The 17,387-nt window shown below is 50.3% G+C and overlaps 1 protein-coding gene across 7 annotated transcripts in view; it reads right to left on the bottom strand.

Moving 5' to 3' along the window:
* The window catches only part of CBFA2T2 (CBFA2/RUNX1 partner transcriptional co-repressor 2), a 58,054-nt gene that overhangs the window by 21,518 nt on the left and 19,149 nt on the right, over positions 1-17,387 (bottom strand). The window contains exon 2 of one of the 7 annotated variants that reach the window (XM_063404677.1): positions 4,890-4,973. The exons of 5 other annotated variants lie outside the window; for them this stretch is intronic. The gene's annotated coding sequence lies outside the window, so the exon portion shown is untranslated. Of the gene's footprint in view, positions 1-4,889; positions 4,974-15,322; positions 15,618-17,387 lie in introns of those variants that run through there. One more of the 7 variants, XM_063404679.1, reaches the window with a different exon arrangement.

Genomic DNA, 17,387 nt, shown 5'->3' with positions numbered 1-17,387 from the left:
GACCACAGCACACAACCAGCAAGGGCTGGTCACACGAGGTCCCTCTCCATCCTCCTCCCTCCATGCCATGGAGCTGGCCAAGATGCTCCTATAGCATCAGTGGCCGTGGGTAACTCATGTCACTGTACAGATATTTCCTCCACTCCACGTGATTAGCCTATTTTTACCGTGTTTAGCTCAGTTTTATGGCACATCCAGGCTCCTGAGCTGTAAGATGCTGTGGGAGTGGAGAGGGCTCGGCACCTCTCAGGAGAGCCTTGCATCACACAGGAGGGAGCTGCTGAGCCTGGGATAGGCATTTTATAAATCAAAAATAAACGCGTGTATCTCCATTGCCATCTAGTCCTCTCCCACACACAGCTGTTTCACTTCAAATCTCAATTCAATGTGAAACTCAGATAGAAGAACTTGAAAGAGCAAAGTATGTTATCGTTCACAAGCAGTCCAGAAAGCAGTTAATAAGGGAAATAAGATTAATAATTTATTCCTGAAGGCAGACTGCAGATCTTTATCCGTCTTGCCCTTCAGTGATTTCTATAAAATCCTATTAATGTGCCTGGCTCTACGAGCTCAGCGGTAGCACAGGTTGGATTTCGGAGCAGTTCCCAGCCAGACAAGCGGCTGCAGCTGCAGCTCTGCCCGTGCCATGGCCATGCCAGACCCAGCAGCACAACCCTGCTGCATTCCCATGGCATTCCTGCCTCCTGCACTCTGCTGTCCTCTGGGGCCACGGACTCGGGCCAGGACCGAACCCTGGCTGCGGGATTCACCCCACAAACCATCACATCCAACACGCCCCAGAGCTGTTGTACATCAGGACTCAAATTCTGGTCATCTCTCTTCTGCAAGAACACAAACACCCTGTTGTGGTAATTCCCAATCTCCTGCTCTCTTCTCCATGAAGGAGGCAGGCAATAATGACCCTGACAGCCATTTCCACCCAGGAGCTGTTGCTGCTGTAGCCACCACATCACAGCATTCCCTTCTCACACCCCTTCTATCCCAATAAACAAATTTTGGAGTCCCAAGTTCATCCCTGACATCCCTGGCAGCAGCTTTTGTTCATCACTGTCTCAAAGGGATGCTGTGAGCTCTGCCAGACAGCCTGTGGTGCCCTGGGGCACGGAGCCCTCCTCATCCTCACCAGCTGATTGCTCTGCCATCACTGGAGACAGCCACCCTGGAGGGAGGCATACAGTCCTGGAATATAGCCCAGGAGAATACTTTCCTGGAAACCAAGGCCTGCATTGCAGTTTTGGGGATTGAGGGGAGTGATGCAGCCTCCCCAAACCATCCCTTTGGCTGGTTTATAACCTGGGACAGGGCACTCATTCAGCAAAGCCAGAGCTGCTCACTAATTCACTTGCTTAGTTACTGCTAGATATTTTGGTAATTTTTCATTAATTCCTTGTTCCATTTAAGATTATGGAATCAAGACTTTTTTTTTTTTTAAATCACCCACTCCCAGAACAATATTAAGAAATATTTCCTCCTCCACACTATTTACTCCTTGGGCCGAAGCACTCGGAATGAAAAATGAAAGCAGTTACAGATATCAAACGGGCAATTATCACAATCATGGCAAAAAAATTAGTTCTTCAAAGTCTCAGCCTGCTGCACTGCTCTCCAAAGCCTCTGACTCGGAGCAGAACGACGGTGGCGGGAGCAGAGTTTCCAGATGGGAACATCTGTGTCTCATTTGCCTCAGGGAAGAAAACACCAGGAAGATTAACAGCTCCCGAGGCTGGTGGAGCCCAGACACAACACGTACAGAAGGGATACCATGGAGCAAGGCTTGCAGCAACAGCCTGCTAGCAAAGATTGAGGGGTTTTTTATTTAATGATTATTTTGCGGTGCTTCTACACGTGGGGAAATGAGTCAGGGCAAAAGAGAGCTTGGGTTTTACTTACTGGAAATGCTGTGTAGAGTGAAAGCAAGAATTGAGTTAATTATGGTTGTATTAAAAAAAGAAAATAAAAGCAGCACTTTTACCATCTCGGCTACTTTTTAGATAGAAAAATTAATTTTAAGAGTTGGCTTTAAGGGGTCACACTCCCAAGACGTCTGAAATTGCTCCCTGCCCAGAGCATCAAGGCCATAAATTTGCCCCTCCAAGCTCCAGTGACCACCAAGTTTACACCACAGAGTAAGAAGTGATCCAACAAATGGGAAACTCATGGTTGAATGACCAAGTCTCCCCTGGCAATGGCAGCAAAAGCCTGTTTTTCCCTTAGGAGCATTCCTTAAATTCTGCTGCAGTTTAGGGACCACATTTCCGAAGGTGCACAGGCGCATAATCCACAGGTTATACAGAAAAACAACTGAGCACTGCAATTTTGAGAGTGCAAATCTGTTTCTCATTCTGCTTAGGCTAAACACCATGGAGTAAATAAAGCTGGAACTTTGGTACCTGTAAAATTTTGGGACGTCCAAAAGAGGGGAAACACAGTGAAACAAGCTCTAACTTTAGAAAGTATTTTCCACCTTAACAGAGGCTTCGAGACAGCCTTTAGGACATGATTTTATCTAGCCCTCATAAATCCTTTTCAAACATGGACTGCTGGCCATTTAACAAGCAGCTCCACCCTTCTCCTGCTCTCCAGATGAAACACATTTGCAATGGGCTCCATTTTGTTCCCTCCTTCTCCAACCCAGCAGTACCAGCAAAGCAGCAGAGCCTGGGGAACCGTGGTTAATTGGCATCCTCTAATTACTAATTAGCTCCAAGGGGCTCTCTGCAGCTCCCAACAGTCAATAGGAATGCATCCACTGATTTAAAGAGGCTTGGGAAAAGCAGAGCTGCTGGAGCAGGCTCCGAGGAGTGACCCAAGGAACTGCACGGGGAACCCACAGCTCCCCAAGGATGATCCAGCACGGGGCCACCACCACTGCAGCCCTTGCTGGGCTTCTCAGGAACAGCTCTGGAGGAGCCTCAGGGAGGGTTTAGGGTTCTCTCACCCAAGGGGAGCATTCCTAGGGCGTTCTGGCTGCTCTGCAGCCTCTCCTGCACAAGAGCCTCTCACACGGATGCTGCAATTAGGGGTGTCCAAGCAGTGTTTGGGGTTTAATAATCCATTGAAAGATATTTAAGCCATAAATTCATCCCACCATCACTGCACAAACTCCATTTAGGTCCCTGAGCCTCCTTGCTGCCCGACTTTACCCAAAGAGCTGAGGAAAGGGCAATGTGCACAGAGCAATCCCAGCAGCGGCTGACAGCCGCCGGTGCAGCACACGCAGCGAGGCCGCAGCTCCTGCTCTGCAGCACTGCCCTTCTCCTGCTGAGCTGCTGCAGGAAATGCAGGGGAGCACTGCAGGTCTGGCATCCCCATGGCCTCCCCAGGAGAACCCCCTTCCCATGGGAATCGTGCAGCTTCCACACTGTGAGTCTGGTTCATCCCCAAAGGGATGGTCACCAGGTGAGCGAGCCTCAGTTTTCACTGCCTGGAGTTTTATGTCCCAGCTCTCAGTTTCAGCAGGAAAAGCTGTGGGAAAGGAGGACATTTTCTAGCCAATTCCGTAAGAAATTTAGGAGGTGCTGAGAAGGGTGCTGTTTCTGGGTCAGCACAGTGAGCCCCTTTGCTGAAGGCTTCCCACCAGCGGTCCCACTCTGCTCACTGGGATGAATCCCTGCCTCTCAAGGACAATCCTTTTGGGACTTTCCTCTGAGAAAAGCATCCCCCTGAGCAAAGGCCACTGCACTGCCTTTTTAACCCTATTTTATGAATGGTGTGATACCCCTTATCACAGTGCCAGGTGAGCTCAGATCCCAATCCCACAGCCCATGGCACTGCAGATCCTGCCCATCCTGTGCCTCTGCTCCCAGTTAGCTGCTGGGAATAAGTTTGGCCACATGCAGGACAAATTCCTACAGGGATGTGCATGGTCTGTACAAAAGCTCCCACAGATTGTGATGAGGACAGCAAGGTTTACTCCAGTTTTTTGTCTTCAGAGAATCCAGAAATCCTTCAGCCACAGCAGCTCCTTTGAGAGAGACAGCCTTGTCTGTGCAAACGTGTCCTTTCCCCCAGGCATCCCTGGGATCGGACTGGACCTCCACAGAGATCCTGCCTCACTGGGTACAACCAACACAGGCACTGTCCCTGCCTTGGACAGGTCCCCATCCCACACTGCCACACCCCAGGGATCTGCACAGCACGGCACAGACAGCCTGGAGCACCTCGGAAGTTCAAGCAACACAAGGAAAAAGGGGAACAGCCTGAAAAATCATTAAATCTTTCAAAATAAAAGGATGAATTCAAATCCACCTTAAAATCACCCAGTGACTGAAGATTTGGGAGCTTTAAACCTGATTAATAAAGACATACAGGAGGAGTTTAAAGCCAAGCTTTAAAACCATTTAAGAAGACATCCCTCTTGCTGTCCTCCATCTTCCAAACCCTGCTACTTGATGGTTTGGTCCCCAACACCATAAATCAACCTTAAAATCAGCACTGGCCTCAGAAAACAACCAGTACTGAGCAAATCTGGATTCCTTAAGAGCATCATGAATATCTCTGAGCACACAGGGGTCTGGGCTAATGAGAACAGGAACAGCAGGTTTGGGGTTTAAGGGTAGGGGTATCCAGTGAGTAGAGAGTACTCCAAATGAGTAAAACACAAACTGGGATAAAGAAGTCTCTGCATACCAGACAGACACAAAGCAGCAGTGCCAGCAGCTCAAGCACCACTACCAATAACTGTAAATAACAGCAATTAAAAAAAGCAAGGTCACTTCTAAAAGAAGTGAGATCTCAAGGCAGAAAACCACATTTAATCCATAACAACCAACGTGACCACAGAGAGGCACAAATAATACCAAGGACGGCCAAAGCTATTACAAAATCCTATATTAAACTAGGAAAAAAACCCCAAACTAACAACAAACCTGTTTGTTAAGCACAGAGCAGGTACAAATCCTGACCATCTGGAGAAGGAAGCAGTCCAGAAGGTCACAGTCAGAGGGGCCAGCCTAGATGAAAACAATGGTCGTTTCAGCAAAAACAAAACAGAAACCAAATCCAGTGCAAAACAATCCATGAACCAAGTTCTACCACAAACCCAAAATGAAGCAATCAAGGAAGGATACAGAAAAACATCCCCCTTGGGTCCCTGAAGTCATACCATTTCCAAATATAAAACAGAGTCTAATACAGAGTCTCCCATTTCCAGATGGAGGCTGAAGAGCAGGAGCTCATCCCTGCCAGCCAGCTCCAGGGCTAAAGCTCCACCAGACTTTATCCAAAACTGGGCAAGTTGTCCAAGAAATCAAGGAGGAACTTAGGAAAGATTCAGGAAATCTTTCATCCTCATTATTTACAACTTCCTACAAGTGCCAGAGGAGACTCCATCCCTCTCTGTTGGTGTCTGCAGGGAAGGGTCAGAGCAGGGACCAGACTCTGTGGGGACAAGAGGAATGGGCAGGAGCTGATGCCCAGGAAGATACACCTGAACATGAAAAACTTCTTTAGTGCGTGGGATTGCCCAGGGAGGGCAAATATCTCCCTCACTGGAGGTATTCCAGAACTGTCTGGACACAACCCTGTGCCACATGCTCTGGGATGACCCAGCTGGAGCAGGGATGTGGGCCCAGAGGCCCTGCTGTGGTCCCTTCCAATCTGACCCACCCTGACACTGTGTGAGCAGGAGTGTCCCTTGCCCCAGAGCCAGGCTGGCTTTGCCAGGCAGCCCTGGCATGGAGCTGGCAGTGCTGCCCACGCCAACACTCCTGCCCTGCTGATACTGCTGAGGTAGCCAAGCCTCACTAATGATCCCCAGCTCACTTCATTCACTTGGGTGCTAAGTGCATTCAGTGCTGCCCAGCTAATAGTGCCTGCCATCAATGGCACACACAGGAGCCCTGCCAAGATGACAATTCTGCCTCTGAAAAACACTCCTCACACAAATGGCTCTTCCTCTGTGGCCCAAGCCTGACCAGCTTGTGGGAAATTTCCACCATCCCCTGGAGCTGGAAGCACAGGAGGAACACATTTAGGGGTTCCCTACACACCTGGAGCCCCACGAGCCAGCATCTCCTGCAGAGTCCAGGCACAGAGAGACCAGGATGGACAGGAGAACCATCAAAGTTCAGTGTTTAAAATCATGGAATGGTTTGGGTTGGAAGGGACCTTGAAGATCACTCTGTTCCAAAGCCCTGAACACCTTCCACCAGACCAGGTCACTCCAAGCCCTGCCCAGCTGGAACAAGAACACTGCCAGGGATGGGGGAGCCACAACTTGGTCTGCTCCCAGCAGAGATGGATGCACAGCAGTGACTGGTTCTGCTGTGCCTCCTTCCCCTCCCTGTTGTGGGCAGCAGAGGTGGAGAATTTCCATGGATAACCTCTGGAGATCCAGTGATGCACAGGGACTGGAGAGTGAAGGCTGGCTCAGCTGCTGCTGCACTTGCTTTCAACCCATCACACAGCAACACAGCACAGACAAGACTTTCCAATTCATCATTCTTAGGATTGTCCTCAAGTCGTTACCAGTAACCTGCATTAACCTGCTCCCCATCAACTGCAGCACAGGGGAATGACAAAAACCCAAAAAGCTCAATTGCCAAAATTGTGAGACCAGCACAAAACAACCCAGCAAACCCCCAAGTTTGTTCTAAAGTGCCATTTTCCTGCCCTGGTCACAGCAAAGCCTGTGACACTGTGCCTATAAATTTCCTCTAATGATGCAGCAGTGAGGCAGAGCCCCATCTGTGCCTGGGCACAGGTGAGACTTTTCACTATCCTGTAAGTGCAGGCTGCCTTTCAATTACACTCACCAGCCCATTAGGCAAATTAGATTTGCATATGAGAGGATAACTAGAAAGTCAAGAAATAGGCCCTGAAGGAAAATACATTCTATAAGCTACACGTCCCTGGGAAGATGTGGACAGGGAGTTTGCTGTTCAAGCCTTTAGGGCTACTTTTAGGTTTTCATGGTGTTCAGGTTTCTCTCAGAGCTGGCGTGGGTTGGAGGACAGCCTCTCCACCAGGCAGAACTGAAGCCAGACAGAGACATCTGCGTTCCCTGCATCCCCACCTCCCTAAAAAGATGCCCATCTCTGCAGGGCTTTGCATCATTTGCAGGTTCTGCCTTGCAGTATGCTGGAAAGGAGATTAAAATATTCCTGGTGTGAGAGAATTTCAATTGATTCCACCTGGCTTTCAATAATGTATCACTGAACTACAGAATTATTTCCAGCACCCTAAGAAGGTCCAGAGGGACATGATACCCAGTGGGATGGCATTACACAGGTGTCCTATGTCACTGAGGACACTCATGTGGACTAAACAGTTCTGCTCAGGTGATCCTGAAGAATTCATCCGCCTGCACACACTTTTTTTTTTTTTCCTGGTGAGTGTATGCAAAACATAGACAACCTAGCTCATCTCCCAGAATCCAGATGGCACTTGCAAACCTTGTCTGTGTATCAAATGTTGTTTTTTAGATCAAGTGTCCCTGGTTGACAACACAGAACTTCATGATGCTATCTTTAGAGAGGCTTCTCTGCAAAGAAACACCCTTGGAGCATACGTTGCAGGAATATGCTAATGTGGCAGGCCACAAATGGATCTGCTCTTGGGAGCTCAGACACCCCACAACAAGCTGAGCCTGGCTGGAGATAAAGGGTCACCCAGCCCCTATGGAAAAGTGCACCCATAAGTTAAAACTCACAGAGAAAGGTTCAGTTACACCACTGGAGAGATGCAGGATGAGCTCACAGCAAGTGCACTCACACACAAATGATGATTACCAAAAATCCCTGCTAAATGAGTGACGACAGCTCAAAACAGACAGTAAAATCCAAGACTTCTCATTCCTTGACTTCTCCTAAAAGTTTAGAGATTCTTACCCTATTTCCTGCTAAGCTAAGTGCAAGGATCTTCTAAAAACCCAATGATTTTTCTTCCTCAAGGTCTTCACTTCCTCCTCCACATTTCATGCAAAGATAAAAGCAGCATATGCAAAGTAAGTTCTTTAAAACCAGCCCATTAATAAAGAATAAAACTCTATAAAACTTGCAATTTCACATATTCCTGAGATGGTCATGTTAGCTTCAATGAAAAAAATTTATAGCAGTTGTTAAAATAAAACACCAGCACCCCCCAAAAAACCCACCCTGAGTTGTTTTCTATTCTCCTCAGCTCCAAGAACAGGAATCATCACCTGCATGTGAAAAGGCATAAAAAAAACCCCTGACTTATACACACTCCCCAGTAAGCATCAAAATGGCCTAACAAAAACCAAGAAAAAACAAAGCAAGATGCAGAAACAGGTTATGGCACAGCTCAGCCCCAGGATCAGAAGGTGACACCAACAGCACTGAGGTGGCAGAAATAACCCCTCGTGCCTGCTGCTGAAAAGAACATTTCAGAACAGTGACATCAGGTAAAGCAGCAGCTTTTGAAAAAAGAAAGTGATCCAGGAGGTAGCTCCTTCCATATTGCAGGCGCTCACAGTAAACACCATATGGCCTGTTAATTTAATTAGGGAGAAGAAACCCCCTAAGTTTGAGATTTGACTTTGAAGGGTTTAAAACAAGTCTGAGGAAAATCGCTCGAGATATTCCATGAGGTTGCCTTGGCTCCTTCATCCACCTTCTGACCTGCTGTACCTGGTGGCTCTCCCCAGGCTGCACAGCACCCTAAGAGCTGGAATTTTTTTAGAAGCCACCACTGCACCTGCAAGGATGCTTCCCAGGGAGATCTGGGTGGTCCACACCAGGCAGCCAAGCCAGGAGAGGTCTGGATCAAGAAGGAGGGACTTGGAGTTAATAAACCAAGTATTTCAGCTGAACACACCTTCTCAGATAGCAACCAGAATTTTTATTTTAAACCCTCACAATCTGCGTTGGCAGGTCCCACCTGTCAAGGGGAGGATGGAACTCATGGTGAAGCCCAGGTAACAAATGGTGGAGCAACAACTAGAGACACTTAGCCTCAGGGCAAGCCTACTCCCCATCCATAAGTAAGTTTGCATCTGTAATCTTGAGATCAACCAACCAAGCTCCAGCTGTCCCTGAAGACTTTTGTATCTGAGCAAAGTCTCAGTGCAGTGTCTAATTCCAGACTAGCCAGGAGACTCTGTTTGCTGAATAAAATGTCACTCTCCATTATGAATATATCCTCCATGTCTCTTTGTGAGCAGACGGGCATTTCTAGGATCATTCCCAGCTAGGGGTTTGCTTTCCTGCATCTGTACCACGATGGGACACTGCAGCACCACTGCCACTCTGCCCTGCCAGCTCTGCATGAACTGCTCCGTGCATCACCAGCAGGAACAAGAGAGATCCCCTGGAAGTGGCTGCTGGGGCACCACCACCAATGCACAGACACAAAAGGTGATGTTTCCCTTGGAATGGCCTCCCAAGCTGGAACAGCTGAGGCTCTGGTAGGCTCTCACCTTCAGCAGCCCCCTGAGGCCCAGGCAGCAGCAGGAACATCTCATGGTGCTCCAAGGACCACCATCCCCTCAGCAGCTGCTCTGCCAGGACCCTCCAGCACAAACCTCATCAGCACGAGCTTCAGGACTCCCAGCTGGGAAAGGGAACCCCAGCGTGTCTCCAGAGAGGTGGGACCGACCGCCCTGGGGCCTGGGACAGGGCTTTGGCACCCAGGCTGCTCGGGCAGGGCACACAGGGAAGCTCTGCCTGGCGCCTCCAGCACGGGCACAAGCTGCCAGGCTCCTCCATTCCTGCCTGGCACAAAGTAGGTCAGGGCTGCGTGGGCTGATCCCACAGGGCCTGACCCACCTGTGCTCCCCACCTGCCTCTGAAGAGCAGGTGCATTGCCCAGGCCCAGGTAGGGCAGCAAGGGATGCTCGCTCCCCTCCTCTCTCTTCTTACCAGCTGCAGCCCATCTTGTCTTGAGGAAAACCCAGGATGCCAGCACTACTGCAGGGGGTATTTGGGGAGGTTTGGACTTTCATGGAACCTGCTGCCCTGCAGACAAATTGTACCAGGAGAAAATCACATTGTTCCTAGAAATTTGTATCCTCAGTTGGCATGGAGTTTTTCCTTGGCTCCTCTCAACAGCTGACTACACTCACAAATTAACATCTCACTTGTTTAATTATGTTTTCCTTTTCGTTATCCAGACTCAGGCTGGGATCTGTATGTCCCTTTAATAGGTGTGTCACAGCAGTATGCCAGAGTTTCCCACTTCCTAGTTAAAAAAAAGCCAAAAAACAAGCCCAACCCCAAATAACAAAACATCTAAAGCCCAGCAGACTTCTTCCTGCTAGCAAGGAAACCTCCTCTCAGGACACTGCAAAGATTTAATTTACTACCAATTGCCCTCTGGTTATTTTACATTTATGGGGTGGGGGCTGAAGAAAGGAAGAAAGCAGAGAGGGTGTAATTAGCTTTGCTTGTAAAATGTTCATCCCAGTTGTAACAGCAACTGGAGCCTATCGGGGGCTTAATAGATTTCAGGGTTTTGTTGAAGCTGAAGGGTCTGCATGTATGAGGGGGGGGGATAAAAAAAGGGGAAAAAATATTAAGGAAAAAAATCAATAAGTGGATCCTGCATCTTGCCACAGCCCCATATGGAAGTAATCAAGCACAAGGGTGGCAGCTGGGGCCAGTAACAGTCACCTGCAGTTGAGGGACGTGGGGGTTTGGGATGGGTTTTTAATGCTAATTTCCTGGAGGAACAATGCGGGAGCGGGCGCGGAGCGGCAGCCGAGGGCGGCTGAATGGGGAGCGGCGGAACAATGGCTGCACCTGGCGCTGCGGGCAGCGCACCCGGCCGCGGCCAGCGCACCCAGCGCAGCCGGAGCACCCAGCCCCGCACCCAGCCCCGCACCCAGCGCACCCGGCCGCGGGCAGCGCACCCAGCCCCGCACCCAGCCCCGCACCCAGCCCCGCACCCAGCGCAGCCGGAGCACCCAGCCCCGGGCAGCGCACCCAGCGCAGCCGGAGCACCCAGCCCCGCACATCCGCTCGCGCAACGCCCGCTCCCCCCGGCAACAGGTCCGCGCTGCAGCGCTCCTCATCCTGAGCGAATCCAGAGGAGCCGGCGAGGCTGGAGAGGCGCTGGGAGCCCAAACCCTGTGAGGAACGGCTGAGGGAGCTGGGGGTGCTTAGCCTGGAGAAAAGGAGACTCGGGGGTGACCTTATCACTCTCTACAACTCCCTGAAAGGTGGCTGTGTCAGGGTTGATTTTCTTCTCCAGGCAGCATTGACAGAACGAGAAGACACAGCCTCAGGTTGAGCCATGGGAAATAGAGGCTGGATATTAGGAAGAAGTTTTTCACAGAGAGAGTCATAAAGTTCTGGAATGCCCTGCCTGGGGAGGTAGTGGAGTCACCATCCCTGGATGTGTTTAAAACAAGGCTGGATGTGGCACTCGGTGCCATGGTTGAGTTGGCTGTTATTTACAGTTATTGGTATAGTGGTGCTTGAGCTGCTGGCACTGCTGCTTTGTGTCTGTCTGGTATGCAGAGACTTCTTTATCCCAGTTGGGATAAAGTTGGGTTGGACTTAATGATCTTGAAGGTCTCTTCCAACCTCGTAATTCTGTGATCCTCCCCTCCGTGACACTTCTGGGGCTTTCTAGGGGTTTTTTTTGGTGAAAGGGATGGTGACACAGCATCCCATCGGCATCCCACTGCCACAGATGAGGCAAGGAAGGAAAAGAGACTCTTGGCTTAGAAGATCTGCAGGTGTTGGTTCTTCTAAATGGTCTTCTGGCCACCTGTGAGTGTCCTCCTTCAATAACCCCCACCAAAGTCCTGCTGCAGCCACCAGAGATGGGAATCCCGCGGCCGGGAGCACGCCGAGGAAATTCAATACACATTATTCTAAAACCTTAAGCTTAGCTTATAAAAATGCCACTGCCCAGCCCAATAAAAGGCATGATAGTTACACTTTAAAATGCTTTGAAACCTCTGAAATCGCTATTGTCCTGTCGGACGTAAGCTGCTGACACACAAAGCCGTGCTAAGGTCAAGGTCCTGCCTCAGAAAATTGCTTGCAGACCCAGGAACTGAACCCAAGCCTCCCCGTGCTGCACTTCAGCTGTGGGATCACTGCTCACCATTTCTTCCTGGCTGCTGCTCCCACTCGAAACAAAGGTTTTTCCAGCCGTTCCCTGAACGCTGCATGAATTAAGGCAGTCTCCATCATAAAAATAAAAGTTGAACAGACTCCCAGAGACCTGCAGTGACGCTGCCCCCAGGGACTGCTCTGGAGTGTCTGTCGAAACACATTTCATACCTAGCTCCTAACAGGCAATCAGATATGGAAATAGTAACTAGATAAAGGCAAGCTCACGATCCAGCCCAGAGCAAGTATGGATAAGCCAGCTCTTATAATGGGAAAAAACCCAACAGGCAACAGATTACGACCATCTCCTGCTCAGATTTAAAAACTAGTCAGCATTGACTTCAATCTGCCTCACGTGCCCAAGTCCTCAAATGACTGTGTTCAGCTCTCCAGCTATACTATAAACATCACACATACACGTCAAACAAATCTCGCTTTTTGTCCAAACCTTGAAAAAACAGATCTGGAAAAAACAAGAGGCCACCTGGCTCCCCCATCCCATCCCATCACCGTGGGAGAGCGCTGCCTCCTGCTAAATGCTGCTGGTGGTTACTGCATTTATGGGTCAATTTGGGCACTGGAGGGCTGATTGACTTGAAAACTCAGCTCCTGCAGTCAAACCACACAAACCTGTCAAACCAGTGATAACCTCTACAAGCCAAAAGCCACCGTGGGCGACACAAGACAAAGCTCTGTAAAGCAGCAGTAAAATCATTTGGGACTCACTCGATGTGACAGCTGAGGCAGCATTAAGTGAAACCCCGCTCTCTTGGGGACACTGGTCCTGTAAGACTGAGAAGAATAAACCAGAAAACAAACCATACCCAACAGCCTGACCCAGGGTTCGCAAGAGCCAAGCTCCCTTTGCTTTGGCGGGTTTAAACAAGCCTCTGCAACACCAGCAGATGCAAGTTGCAAAAATAGCAGCATCTTGGAAGTAAGCAGGGGCTGTGGCTCCAGTCCCTGGGCAGAGCAGAGCCTGGCTTGGCAGCACTGGTTTGGCCTTTTCACTATTAAATGGAGTTTCTGCTCTTTTCCTCGGGGCATTCCCTGTGTAATAGAGTTCTCAGATTAACGATTCACTCTCCTTGCCTTTAGCAATTCTGCTCCTTCCTCAAACCCTTCAAATCCTTCCCCTGGCTTAGCTGTGCTTTCCTGTTGGCAGTATTTGCTCAAACTGCCTTTTTTTTAACTCGTTTTTCCTTGTTTCCCACCCTGGAGTCTCTGAGTTTTGCATTATTTGTGTGTTTAACTGCTGGATGTGCTGGGCTACCTGGCTATGAAGGGCACACAGTGATTTAGGTGAAGCCCAGGTAGTTCCAAAAATCAGACTAAAGATCTTTCCCATATTAATAGTGAAAATCATGTCATCCAGCAGAAAATAGTGGGGGGGAAAAAAGTGTCTTTACTTGGATGTCCTGTACCATTTCTGTAAAATTATTAGGACTGGTGACAGTTTCAAGCCACCCTCTTCTTCAAAATACAACCACCTCTCTCATCTAAGCACTCGGCTCATCAGGCACCCTAAATCCTTTTTAAAGATAAAGGAGCCTAAAAAAAAAAAAAAAAAAGTTTCCTGCAGGGCTTGAGCAAGACTCTCCCAAATTAGTTGTTTAATGGGCAAATCGTGCTGCCCTGATGCCGGCAGAGCTTCCGTTTGCTTCATCAGGGCTGGACTCGCAAAGAGAGCGCAGGAGCAGCTGCTCCAACACCCTGCACTGCCTTCACAAATTCGGGCAGCCTCCAGGAGAGCAGCAGCAGAGGAGCACGGCTCTTTGCTCCTAGATACCATCATACCCTGTATGGCTTTGCTGGACGTTTTTGGGGTTTCAAACTCCTTTGTGCTGGTGCACTCTGAGACACTGAAGTGCACACACTTCTGCCTCCTCCCCAGGGACACACAGGAGGTGTTTGGTGTGTCTCTAGAAGCAGACTTATAATATACAGTATTTTTAAAAGCCTCTATCCAAATGCTTGCATGCTGCAAAAGAAGGAAAACCTTAAGGTGGCCCATGGAGTGGCCAAACTGGTCGAGCACAGAGCTGCAGCCAAGCAGGGAGCCCAGCCAGGCTCTCCCTCAGGAAACCCCATCATTTGGCATGTTTAAGGGTAATCTGGACAAAGCAACACCAAAGGGAACCATCCTGCACCAGGCAGCCCGGTAAATATTCCTCTCTCTTTTTCCAGCCTGACAGCAAGCAATGCTCAGGCACATTTCAGCTCCCCAAACTTTGAGTGCTGATTTTGGTGCATCTTCTGTGGCTGGGCAGGATTTCTCCAGCACATAACATGGACTGAGTATCACTGCACAGGAGCTGAGTGGTGTAGGGGACAGAAAAAGCTGGTAATATTTAGGGGAGCAGCTTAAACATGCAACAGAAGGATCTTTACAACAAGCTACACCAGAGGGTCAGAGGAGTAATTTCAACTGCTGAACCTTCCCAAAAGACAGGGAGGGGGGAAAAGGGCAGGTTTAAACTAAATATTCAGGATCCAGGGATTACAATAGAAAAAGAAAAAATACAGCCTGTCTACAGCCCGACAGTGAAAATATATAGGGGAGGTGTGTTCTGGTATCAGAAGATTGATCTGGGAGATTTAGATGCTGGGAGCATCAGTTGCTGCTCAAGGAGTGCAAAGACAAAAAGGGAGCAGCCTCTGCCACAATGCAGAGAAGCCCTGAAAACACGGGGAAAATTAAGGAAATTTGGGAGCCAATGGAAGAAATCCACCTCTGCAGTTTAGCCCCCCTCCTCCCAGCCTCAATACCAGCATGCAGAAACCAGAGTAAGCCTAGGCACAGCAGAAAAACACGCTCTGCTAAAACACACAAAAACCCCTTCCTGCTTTGCCATTTCCCCAGAAAACGCCAAATCCCAGCCCTGTGCTCATGGAGGGGGGGTGGGGGGAAGAAAAAAACCCAAAAAAACCCAAGAAAACCATTCCATAGCAACCCAGAACGAGCTGTTCCGCAGCTCTCCTCAGAGAGAGTTTAGTGTTTTTTCAGCTGCAGAATCCTCGCATGCAGCCGCCTGGGCTATTGAAGTTTTCCCCAGCACTGCAGAGGACCGAGGCAAGGCTGGCAAAGCGCTGCGGCCGCCGCCGCTCCCACCCTCTCCGTGTCCCCGCTCCCGAGCCGGGGCTCTCCCCAGCCCACCCGCAGAACCGAGCAGCTCCCCGAGCCCTGCCCGGCACCGGGGCTGAGCATCTCCCCGAGCATCCCCCGCGGCCCCGGGCACGCCGAGCGCTGCTTAAAAATAATCCCGCTCCTTGCTTACCCTAGCCGGCGAGGTTGCAAGGATCCAGCTGCTGTGCAATACACCTCGTTTCTTTCAAATAGAAAGAAAAGCGCTCTTCCTCCTCCTCCTCCTCCGCCCGTGATCTTCGAGCGCAGCCGGAGCCCAGCCTGCCTTCTCCTTTCATTAGCTGGACATGTGTCAGGTCCCGCACATCTGCGATTTCTCACTGCCTGGAGCCGCCTGTCCGATTCCAGGGAAACACAGATGGATCCCAGATGGGAAGGTCCTGCCAAACAGACCAGCCCTCCACCTTGCCAGAATACCCAGCTCAGAGGCACACACCCTCGGCTCCCTGCCTGCTCCCTGCCTGCGCCGCGCTGCTGCCAGGCTGCTCGCCAGCTGATGTCACCAGGCACACACCTACCAGCGCCTCGCCGCCCGCCTGACATTAACTTGTTAAATACACGGCATTTGTTTATGGCCGGCAGGAACTGCGAGGCGGCCACAGGAGCAAAAGGAGCTGCCACCCTCCCCAAAGCAGCGCTGCCTTGTGCGGCAGCCTCTGCCTCAGCCCCGGGTTTGGAAATCGGGATGATCTGAGGATTAATTTTCCGAAGGTTTCCCCATGCACGGAAATGTTGGCTGTAAACTCCCCCCAGCGAGGCCGGTGCCGGAGTTTGCGGCGCTGCAAAGCTGGCATGTGGTAGCAATTAGAAGCAACAACAAGATAACAAGATACTGATGTTGCAAGGGTACCAAACGCGGACTGGAAAATTCAAAGGAAGCGCAATTAAATGTGGAACATACTACCCGGCCCGAAGAGGAAGTGTTAGAGGAAAATGTAAATCCGAAATGTTTTATACGGGGAGTAAACTCCACCGGAGATGCCAGGGCAGTGAGGGAGGCTGGCAGCAGGAACCCACTGACCATTCCCCCCTCTCATGAGCGCACAGCTATAAACCCCCGGTGACCCTGCCAGGCTGCTCCCCGAGGTGCGGCCAGAACAGACACGAACTGGAGGCCCCTGACTAATCCCATCAAGCCGGCACCACTCACCGCCAGCCGGGCAAACACGGATTTACACGGCAGCATTCCCGCCCTGGTGCTGCCCCGAGCGGGGCAAGCACCGCTCCGGACCGCCCCAACTCCCCTGCTGCACCCGCCCCGTCCCGCCGGCAGCTCCGGCAAACCGCGCCAGGAGCAGGGGCCGTGCTCGCGTTCTGCCCGCACACCAAGCACAGGCACATTTTAACATCTCAGGAGTGATTCACTGCTCCGGTCCGTACAGCTGAGCAGGTTCAGGCCTTGATCCTTGCCAAATCTCTGCAGTCATCAACACCTTCTTTGCAGGCAACACCACCTTTCTCTCCAGCTACTGTTTTTGAGAACCAGGGACCTTAATACTTCCCCAGTTCAGCAAACGAAGAGCCTGCCACTGCCTGGGCTGGGGGATTCTGCTTTTTCACAGGTCCAAAAATCATACATGCCAAATTCTCCACAGCTGGTGTAGGCATGACGGGACAGTTACTTGTTCACAGGCAGCAAAATGCTCCTTTTTATGGAACTCCCAGTGCTCTGGCAGGCTACTGCTAACTGCTATGTCCATAAACCTTCTGGAGGTACTGCCCCCCGGCATCTCACCTAACCCTTCACCCTGGCTTCTCTGCTGCTTATTCCTAATTAGTTTAAGGTACCTCTGCTTCCTTTTGGGAGGGGAAGAAGCTGTAAAGGAAGAAAACTGCTTTAAAGGAAGCATTAAAAAGCATTCTGCAAGCAGGCATGGCATGAGTTCATGAACACAGGGGCCACAAACTCCTCCAGCAGAGGACAGACCTCCCAGCACAGGCAGGATGCTGCATGAAAATGGGGGGAAAATTTGGGCAGGAGACTCTGGGCTGCTGTAGGAGCACATGAAGCTGCTGCTTCCCTGGCTGGGCAAACACATCACTCTGAGAAGAGCAGCCTGGCTGTAGGCAGAGGGGGCACAGGTTTACAGCAGCAATTCCACATGCTTCAGTTAGGAAAAAAGAAGTGAATCGCATTGAAGTATCAGCACAGAAACACCTGGAGCATCCCATGAGATGATGCTCAGGCAGCAAAACAG

This window comes from Prinia subflava, chromosome 8 (genome assembly GCF_021018805.1).
Source record: "Prinia subflava isolate CZ2003 ecotype Zambia chromosome 8, Cam_Psub_1.2, whole genome shotgun sequence".
NCBI lineage: Eukaryota > Metazoa > Chordata > Aves > Passeriformes > Cisticolidae > Prinia > Prinia subflava.
This window is presented reverse-complemented; position numbering and strand designations above follow the sequence as displayed.